Source organism: Eptesicus fuscus, chromosome 15 (assembly GCF_027574615.1).
Source record: "Eptesicus fuscus isolate TK198812 chromosome 15, DD_ASM_mEF_20220401, whole genome shotgun sequence".
NCBI lineage: Eukaryota > Metazoa > Chordata > Mammalia > Chiroptera > Vespertilionidae > Eptesicus > Eptesicus fuscus.
Genome location: NC_072487.1, coordinates 56055103 through 56064900, shown reverse-complemented (window position 1 = coordinate 56064900; position 9798 = coordinate 56055103). Strand labels below are relative to the sequence as shown.

At 41.8% G+C, this 9798-nt stretch overlaps 1 long non-coding RNA gene across 1 annotated transcript; it reads right to left on the bottom strand.

The window, feature by feature from the left end:
- Nucleotides 1-2081: 2081 nt before the first annotated feature.
- Nucleotides 2082-8120, bottom strand: LOC129151625 (uncharacterized). Its single transcript, XR_008558262.1, has 3 exons — nucleotides 7896-8120; nucleotides 4008-4198; nucleotides 2082-2365 (listed from the first exon to the last, which is right to left on the bottom strand). It is a non-coding gene; the product is annotated as an uncharacterized LOC129151625 (long non-coding RNA).
- Nucleotides 8121-9798: the final 1678 nt, after the last annotated feature.

The following is a 9798-nucleotide window of genomic DNA, read 5'->3' as shown; positions in this document are numbered from 1 at the left end:
TTTTTTTCCTTCTTTTTAAAAATTTATTTTAAAAACATGAAGAAGGCCAAGGATAGTAGGGAGAAAATGATTTGCTTTCTCTTGATAAAATAATTTTCAGGAAAGTTTTGATCCACATTTTGTTTTTTATGGCTTAACAAACCAAAGAAAAAGCAAAAACCAAAATAAGCTCCCAAACAAAACAAATAATAAAAGAATTTCCACAGATGAAGTTCATATTCATTCGACTCATTGAGCCTGCTGCTGTCCTGCTGTGTGGGTGGAGGCTGGGGGCATCCAGGACCTGGGGTCTATCCTTAGTAAGTGCCTTGCTGTCCCTAGTGTTCAGCCCAGGAGGCAAGTTCCACACATTCAAATTATAGAAGCCTGGATTCAATGCTACATTCATGTGAATTCAATATTTATTTTTCCCCTCATTATTTCCTATAGCTTAGGCTTCTGGTTTTCTCCTTCCTTACAATACTAAAATTATTTGCTAAGATTAGACTGAATTTTAAATAAGATTGATTTAATATTTTTTTAAATGCAGTTAATGATTTCCTTGATTATTGCCAAATCTTCCATTTCCATTGAAAGAAGTATTTCTTCTAAATAGAAGATAAAATTTAAAGGGAAAATATTATTACAGGTCTAGAAATGTTCTGGCTAACTGATATTTCTGCAGTTAGAAAATATACGGTAGCTCTAATTGACATGATTCTTTACTATTTTATCCTTTTCTGAGATACAGCATGTGGCTCTTCAGAACCACAGAGGTAAGCACAGCATGCATTTGCCACTTTGAGATTTAGTCCTTCTGACTTGTATCATTCACTTTTATGCCCTGAAATACCGAATATATATTTTTGGCTTCCAATTTGTATCTCCAACAGGGTGAAAGCTTTTGAGGCCACATGATTTTCCTAGTTATTCTTGGGAAACAGAAAATTCTATGATTGCTATAAATTGTCAACATGACCTTAATTTAGTAATAAAAATGTCTTATCATGTCCTCCTTCCCAGCAAAGTCCTGCTGCAGGCTAGATTACTTACTTTTTGATGGTATATCCTATCAATTAATAAATGTATAAAGAGTATCCTTACTCGTTAAGAATGTAATTCTATGTATGTTAGTAAGTATACAGTGTAGTATATTATGTTTTTAGCCTTTCTTCTTATTATCCTATATAATAAAGATGTAATATGCAAATGGTCATTACGCAGTGAAGCATAACAACCAACCGTGGATGACAGATCAGCAGGAGGGTGGAACAGCGGGCAGCGGAGAGCTATAGGAAGGGGTAGGGCAGCAAGCTTTGGGGAGGGGTGGGGGGCGGAGGGAGCTACAGGAGGGTGGGGCAGCGGGCGGAGATCTACTGGAAGGTGGCAGCGAGCTACTGGCACACGGATTTGTGTGCAGGGCTACTAGTAGCTATATATTTATGGGTGCAGTTGTTCCCTTCAGCACAATGATGGGAGTTAAAAATTGGAAATGGCCCCATGTTCCACATCAGGGGCTTTGGAAATTCTCATGTGGGGAAACAGAAAATTCCAAGGAGGAAGGGGATTGACTGGTAGTATCCACCCCTGGGGAAATGAGGGTCCATAAGGGCACATGCCTGGGAATCCTCCCTGTCTGACACCCACAAACGTAACACACACAGGCACCCATATATGCATGCATGGGAATGGGATAAGGTCCACTCACATGCACATGGCAACACAATGTGCACACACAGGGAAAGGACTGAAATGGTGAGCACCTCTGGAAGGACTTTGTTCTTTATTTGATTCCTTTAGAATTAGGAATCAAATACCATAATAAACCTTTATTTTCCTTGTAATAAATCCTTTAAAGTAAAAACTCAATAATGTATTTTACTCCATATAGGAGTGATAAATGAATAACACTGAACATATGACTTTAAAATTTTTAGAACTCTCAAAGTCACACAAGCATTATAAAAATTCAGACATTACCCCAAAAGATAAGATATTTGCAATGTCAAAAAGAGAGGGTAAAGAACATTCTAGTGGGAGAACAGATTCAAGTAGTGGCTCTAGAACTGACCTCTAGAAAGTTTCCTGAGCCAGCTCTCCAGTCAGTTTATCTCTGGCAGGCTCAGGTGAAATTTCCCCTGGCAAGGATGGTGGGTCCTGTGTTAGGTCATAGACCCTTTCAGGAGATGCTCCACATGCCAGGCCCTGCTCCATAGTTGCAGCTGGAATGGATGTTAGTGTTGGTTGCAGCTCTGGAGCAACTGTTGGAGGTAGCACTACCATGAGTTGGACGTTCTTCCAAGTCTGCAGGAGTCTACTTCTGCCCCTGCATCTGGCTCCTCAGCATGTACTAGTACACGTGTCGAAGCTGGAGCTGGCTCTGCTTCTTGGGAGCAGTGAGAGGAGAAAAGATCACCTACGTGACATGCCTGCTTTTCCATGTATTCTCTCCATCCCCCTTCAGCCCCACACACACTCCCCAAAGATAGAACACAGCCAGAGTCTTCAAGAGAAGCTGCAGTCCAGGACCCACCACAGGACATCTTTCCTGCTAACAGTCTACCAGATTCATGGTCTTTGCTGCTGGTACAATTTCAGCCTCTGGGGGTGCTCTTTGTATATCTGGCATCAACCCCTCCTCCCCATAAGCTCACATGCACCCCCACACCCCAACCCACCCCCAAAACCCCATCTTCTAATCCTTGGGCTCTGCCTCCATGACTTCAGGTCCCTAGGCCTAGTTGTGTGAACATGGAAATGGTACTCAAGGCGGGAGCTGGAAATCCTGAGCTGCCTGTGAACCCTGGGTAGCTTCAGGGGAGGAGGACTTGTCTAGCCATCTCTCGGCCCTGGTTTTGGAAACCCCTCAGCGGCCACACTAATTGTGAGCCAGAGCTGGGCCCTGTTGGTGGCATTGTGAACCTGTCACTCACTCATGGAAAAGTGGTGGGGGTTTCCCCATGGACCAGCTCCTCCCTAATTTCCTGAGTGAGTTCTGCAGTTACAGTACTGGCAGCTGATCTGGAGCCCTCAGAGGCCTATTCACTGGGCCTTCTGTTCCTGGATTAGGCCCAGCCCTGTGTCTGCACAGACCTCCACCCAGGGGAAATTAGATTTACCTCCAGGGCTTGGGATGAACCTCAGGCCAAAGGCACTGACTGGCCACACTGCACATCCACCCAGTTAGCCTTAACCTGGAGTGTGAACATCACTGGCCCACCAGGTTTCTGACTCCTCCTCAGCCTGTTTCTGCTTGAGGAAAGCCCTCCTAACATGAACCCCCTTTACACACTCTCACACACACACACACTGAGTGAGGACATAAAGCTGTCCAGATGGAATCCAAGTAGTGGCCTGGTCTGAACTGGAGTACCCTAGGCCTCTCTGTGTTACCTTTGGGTCCTTCTGGTAAAAGGGCCAGAGGCTTGGAGGCCATGGCCTTAGGACATAGGGATACAACAAGTAAAAATGTTGCTTCTCTGCCTAACTCACACCCTATGGAAGAGTCAGCTGGATGCAACCCCACAGAGACGACATCTTGGAAGGCTCTGGAAGAGGTCTGGGCTCACTCAGTGGGGTGGCAGAGAAACACAGGGAGAGACTGAGTTCTGTTGCTCTAGGACCAGGTTGAGAGCTATTTTTCCCTCGCTTGCCCGACAAGTGCCACGGTTCCTGTGTAGAACCCTCCCTCTACATGGCTAAATCTTGCTCTGCTTCAGCCACATGAATTCTGCTGGCCTCACCCTGGCAACTCCCTGACACGCTGCCCACCAAAAACACAAAACAAAAACAAATCTGCAAGCCTCAAGCGGGTGTCAATTGGCCTTAGTGTATCCTGAGACTTTTGCTGAGTGACTTCAGACCCAGAACTGGTGCCAAGTTTGAATCTGTGGTCACCACTGGTGAACACTGCTAGCCCCTCCTGGTAACTCAAGAGTACCTACCTCATGCAACTTATGTACTACCATACGGTCTTTCAGTGACTGAGCCTAACAGGTTGCTGGCAGGCAGAGGTGAAGCTCACCTACCTTGAGCCTTTTGCTGACGTGCTCAGACTCCGTACTGGCAGAAGCTGGCCTTGTATGTTTCTTGGCCCCTCCCATGCGAACCTAATCCTAGCCGAGACAGCCACAACGGGTGGGTTGCTTTGTAGCTCCAAACAGGTAGCCCAGGTCCAGTCCCAGGCAGCATTTGATATTGACCTTCACTGGAGTCCCTGCTTTAAAAGATGGTAAGTATTTATGTGTCACTTAATAATTTATGTGTCAAGTAATTTATATAATTAACTTATTTAATCTTGCAAATAGTGCTATTTGGTAGGTAATATAATTATTGACTATTTTCCAGAAAAAAAAAATCTGTATCTCTTGGTACAGAAAGGTTAAGATTTTGGCTAGAGTCACATGGCATGAAAGTGACAAACCAGTATTCAGGCCCACAGATTTTGGACCTGGATTCTGTGTTTTCAACCGTTACCTATTAAATTATTATTATCATTGATTTAGGTATTTACAAATTATAAAGTAGAAAAAGAGGATTTTTTAGTAATTTTTGCACTTTGTTGATATAGTTTACACATTTATTTATTCTTCATGAATTTAGCTGATATAGTATCAACTTTTCTATTAAAATACTATATCTAGGTTAAACTAATAAAATAACTTTAGAATCTCACATTTATTAAAATCTAAACTTTGTTTCCTCTTAAATTTTTAGACCTTTTAGGATCTTACCTAAAATCATTTCTAATTTCTTTCCCTCTATAATATGTAGAGGTAGGCTTCTTTTCCTCTGTTTTCCAATGAGGTAAGTAGAATTCTAAATTGAACACTAAGTTTCATCCCCTTGTGTACAAAATCTGCATAATCTCCTTTTTCTTAACTTTGGGAGGGAACTGGGAACCTTATGGAACATTGCTCCTATCAGTTGGTAACCTTATGTGGCCAAGGTGTAGGGATTTTACAGATATAATTCAAGTGTCCAATATATTGACTTTAGATTAATCAAAAGGGGTATTATCCTGTATGTGCCCAACCTAATCCTTTATAAAACCATCTATAGGTCAGCTATGAAAAGACTCTGGGAGAACTGAAATGAGAGAGAGTTTCTTGCTGGACTTGAATAAATAGCCTGCCAGGTTTTGAGAGAACCATGTGACTAGAATCCAAGGGCAGTCTCTAGGATCTGAGGGTGAGCTCCAGCTAACAGCCTGCAAGAAAATGTTGACTTATAATTTTATTTTTTTTTGGCATTGGCTATCTGTGTAGGAGATGGTTATTATATGTGTATGTATTGTTAGATTCCCCCCCACACACACACTCCAACGTTTTTCCTGAGGATTTCAAGTCATTGGTTTTCCATAATCTTCTTGTTGTATCTTATCGATCTGACCTACACAAATTTATTGTGTAATGTTAGTCATCTTACCTAAATTGAAGAACTTTCTATTTTGCATAAATAATATTTTCAACAACTCTCAATCTGGGAAAGGCAGATGCTCATCTAACATTTTAATAACAGTCATTTTTATTACAGTATTTGTGATCTTCACTGTATGAAGATAAATAATGCATTTAACCCTTTGCACTCACTTGCTTTTTTCTCGATTCCTTTATTCTAATGCTAACCGTGTCGAGTCACACTTGACATCCGAGTGCAAAAGGTTAAAAAAGAGGTATCAATGAAAAAATGTATCATGAATACCATAATTCAATTTATGAAAAATTATATGTAGGTATATGTATGTATGTATGTATATAGATGAATAAAAAAGATGTCTGAATGGATGGTCACCAAACTGTTGCTGATGATTATCAGTATAAAGAGGTTTTAAGTGATTTTTATTTCCCTCCTCACAATAGTATGCATATTCAATTTATTTACCATAAACTACATATTATTTTATAATCAAAGCAGTTTCTCTGTTAAAAAATAGAGAAGGAAAAATGTGAGAAAACATGTACTAAAATATTGACAGTGCTTATCTTTGACTGATGAGTAAATTAATTTCCTCTTTTATCATTGTAATTTTATTTTATTTTTAAAAATATATTTATTGATTTTTTTACAGAGAGCAAGGGAGAAGAGGGATAGAGAGTTAGAAACATCGATTCAGCTGCCTCCTGCACTCCCCCTACTGGGGATGTGCCTGCAACCAAGGTACATGACCTTGTCCTGAATCGAACCTGGGACCCTTCAGCCCGCAGACCGATGCTCTATCTACTGAGCCAAACCGGTTAAGGCTATCATTTTAATTTTAAATTGTAATTTGAATTTATGCTCTATAAAAATAACTTTTAAAATGTAAGGTGCAAAGAATAGAAATAAAAAAAATTAAAAATATTTATACTAACACTTGTATCTTTGTAACCAACCCCAATGTTATGCTTCTTTCTAAATAAAACACACCTTAAACAGTTTGATTGTCCTCTATCTTCACATACATATTTGTAGGGGAAACAATGACAAGTCATCTGTATCCAGAGAGGTGGGGAAACAATTTAGTAGTATCCTGACATATTTGATGTATTATAATAATAGATTTCTCCCATAAGGAGGAAGGAAAGGAATGAAACTCTTAAAATGTGCAATTTTATGCAGTTTTGACATATGTACATACTTATAAAATCATTGCTTCAGGAAAGATACAGAATATTTCCACCACTAATTATTTATTTGTACCACTCTGCAATCCTTTTCACACTGTTTACTATTCCTATAGATTGGGTTTCTTTTTTCTAAAATATATATAAATAGAATCATCCATCCTAAGTACTTTTACTTCTGACTATCACTCAGCATAATGATTTTAAGATGCCTCATGTTAGGTTTTTAGGACAGTGGCCTGTTCATCTTTATTACTGAGAGCATACTGGAGAATCCACATTTTGCTTAGCCACTCACCTGTTGATGAACACTTGCATTGTCAGTTTTTCACTAGTATGAATAAAGCGACTAAGAATCTTCTTGAATGGTTCTTTGGACATATGTTTGTATTTCTTTGGGGTAAATACCTAGGAAAGCAATGCCTGCATTTCATGCTGAGTGAATATGAACTTGTAAAGAAATTGCTAGGCAGATCTCTAAATTGGTTGTACCATATTATATTCCAAGCAGATGAGGAGGGGAAGGGAGAGAGAGAGATCTGAGATCCGGGATCTGCAGTCAGAGTGCGCGCTGGGTAGGTAAGTTGGCCACCTTCTACCGGCAAGAACGAGGCTCTAGGCCCTGCCAGCAGCTCCTGCAGCAGATGCAGCCACTACAGAAACCTGGAGATTCAGCTCCCATCCTGCTGGGATGAGGATAATGGCTTCTGGAACATTCCCGAGCCCATCAGCCTGGAAACCAGTCTCCCAGGGGTTTCAACAGGGCCTCGGAACAAACCAGCCCAGGAGGCCTCCGGGCAGACCCCGCGCCCCGGGAGCGCAGGGGCAGGGCCGCTGGGGCCGAGCCCAGGTGGGGCCGCTCAGAAGCAGCAGCCAGGAGCCACTTCCGGTCCTGAGGGCCAGTCCCTCCCCGGAGCCTCGGAGGAGCCTCAGGGGCCTCAGCTCCAGCCAGGACTGGGCTCAGCCCCAGCAACAGCCCCGCGGTCCGCCCAGCCAGGCCTGAGAGGCGCCCTCCCGCCCCTGGGCCTCCGGGCCCCCGCACAGCCCGGCACGAGGCCAGGAGTGGACACCCCAAGCCCTGCCTTCGGGCTTCTGGTCCGGCCAGGCCCCCGGGGCGGCCCCGCCGGCCTGTCCCACCTGCTCCTCCCCAGTGACCGGAGCAGAGGGGGCCCAGGCCCTGGGAAGACACTTCATTCCGGTCCCCAGAGCGCCCACCTGGGCCCCGGGGGTGAGCCCCGCGGAGGCCTGACCGTCCTCCTGGGCGAGGCCCCACATGGCCGACCAGCCAGGGCGGTGCTCCCAGCCGCTCACCTGTCCGGGTGCTGCCCTTCGTGCGGACTGGGCCCCCGAGGCCAGAAGCCGCCGGGCCTGCACTGAGGCCCCACAGAGTGGGAGCGACTTCCAGAAGCTCAGCATCTTGGGGACCGGGTGCCTTGCTGAGGGGGCCCTGCGGCCTGCACAGGCGGAGGCCCAGGCCCGGGTTCCGCGCTGCCCACGCCTCGCTGGTCCACAGTAAGCAGCTCCGTTAAACGGCTTTTTTTTTTTGGTAGGCGTGGGGATGGGGAGGAGGTTTGAGTGAGGGGGGTGGGGGTAGGGGTAGGGCTGGGCGTGGGCATGGGGGTCGGGGTCGGGGGGGGGGGTGGGCAGGGAGGACAGAATCTTTTGCAGCCGGGTGGCTACATCTCAAATTGAGTTAAAAAGATGGGTTTCCACTTTGTTGATTTTCCCAGTTGGTCTTTTATTGCTATCTCCTTTTATCTGTACTTTTTCTAATTGCGACATACTTTTAGTTTATGTTGCCCTGAGTTTAAAATATTGTTTTAATCTAGAATCTTAGGTCATTTATTTTAGAATTTTTTTTTAAAAAAAAGAAAATCTGAACACTTAAAAGTACAAATTTCCCTGTGATAATTCTTTTAGTTCCCTCCCCCAATGTTCAGATGCTGTGTTTTGTAAGATTGTTCATTTCAATCTATTCTATAATTTCTCCTTTGACTTTTTTTCTTTAATGGTTTGTTTCAAAGTGTGTTGTTTAATTGAAAATATTTACAAGTTTTCCGGATTGTTGTGGTACTTGATATCTAATTACATTGTGATCAGATTATTCCATATGATTTCAGTTCTGTAAAATCTATTCAGACTTTGTATGGTACAGTTTATGGTTTCCTCTTGGTGAATATTTGAGCATTCAAAAAGAATGTGTATTCTGACATTATCATATGCAACCATTAGATCTAGGTTGTGCCTGTTTGTGTGTGTGTGTGTGTGTTTTTTTTCCCTTTTCCTTTTTTTTTGTGTGTGTGCGCCTGTTTTTATGTCTAGTTTCTCAACCAATTTTTCAAGGGGACTGTTAAAATCTTTCACTATGTTTAGAGAATTAGCTAGTTCTTTAGTACTATAGTTTTTGCATCATGTATTTTGAAGGTTGGCTATAAGGTCTTACACATTTGTGATTATTGTATTTGACTTTTTGCACTGGGATTTAGTTTTATTTATATTATTCCAACTTGGCTTTTCCTAAGCCTTGTGTTTGTGTAAAATGATGTCTTGCACACATTTAGGTAGTTTTTGAATATTATTTCTTCAAAAACATTTTTTTCTCTCCTCTTTTCTTTTGCCAGTTTGTCTTGGACTGAAATTACATGTAGTTTATGCTTTTGATATATCCCACAGTTTTCTAAAACTCCACTTATTTGTTTTTCCCCAAAAACATTTGTTGGTCTTTTCATACTGCATTATTTCTATTGATCTATCTTCAAGATTACTGATTCTATCTTCCATCACCTTCATTCTTGTTATCCAAAGAATCATTTAGTTGTATATGCTATTTTTCTGAAAATTGTTATAATTTTTGTTTCATCCTTTTACTATTTTTCTAATAAGATTTTCTGATTTTTATAAGTTATGAGTGTTTCTCCTCCATCAAATTGAATACATATATAGATGCTAGCTACTTTAAAGTTCTTTATGATGATTCCAACATCTGGACAACCTCAATTATCTGTTGATAATTTTTTCATTAAGAATTAGTAACATTTTTTTCTGGTTCTTCATTCTTGATTAATTTTTATTATGCCCTAGTGAATATGACATTGTACAGCTATTTTGCATTTGGTTATATTCTTCTTAAGAATGTTTTTTTTAGCTTGGTTTTAATAGGTTATTAATTTGGCTATCTTTAAATATTTTATTACATCTCAGATCTCAACTTTGT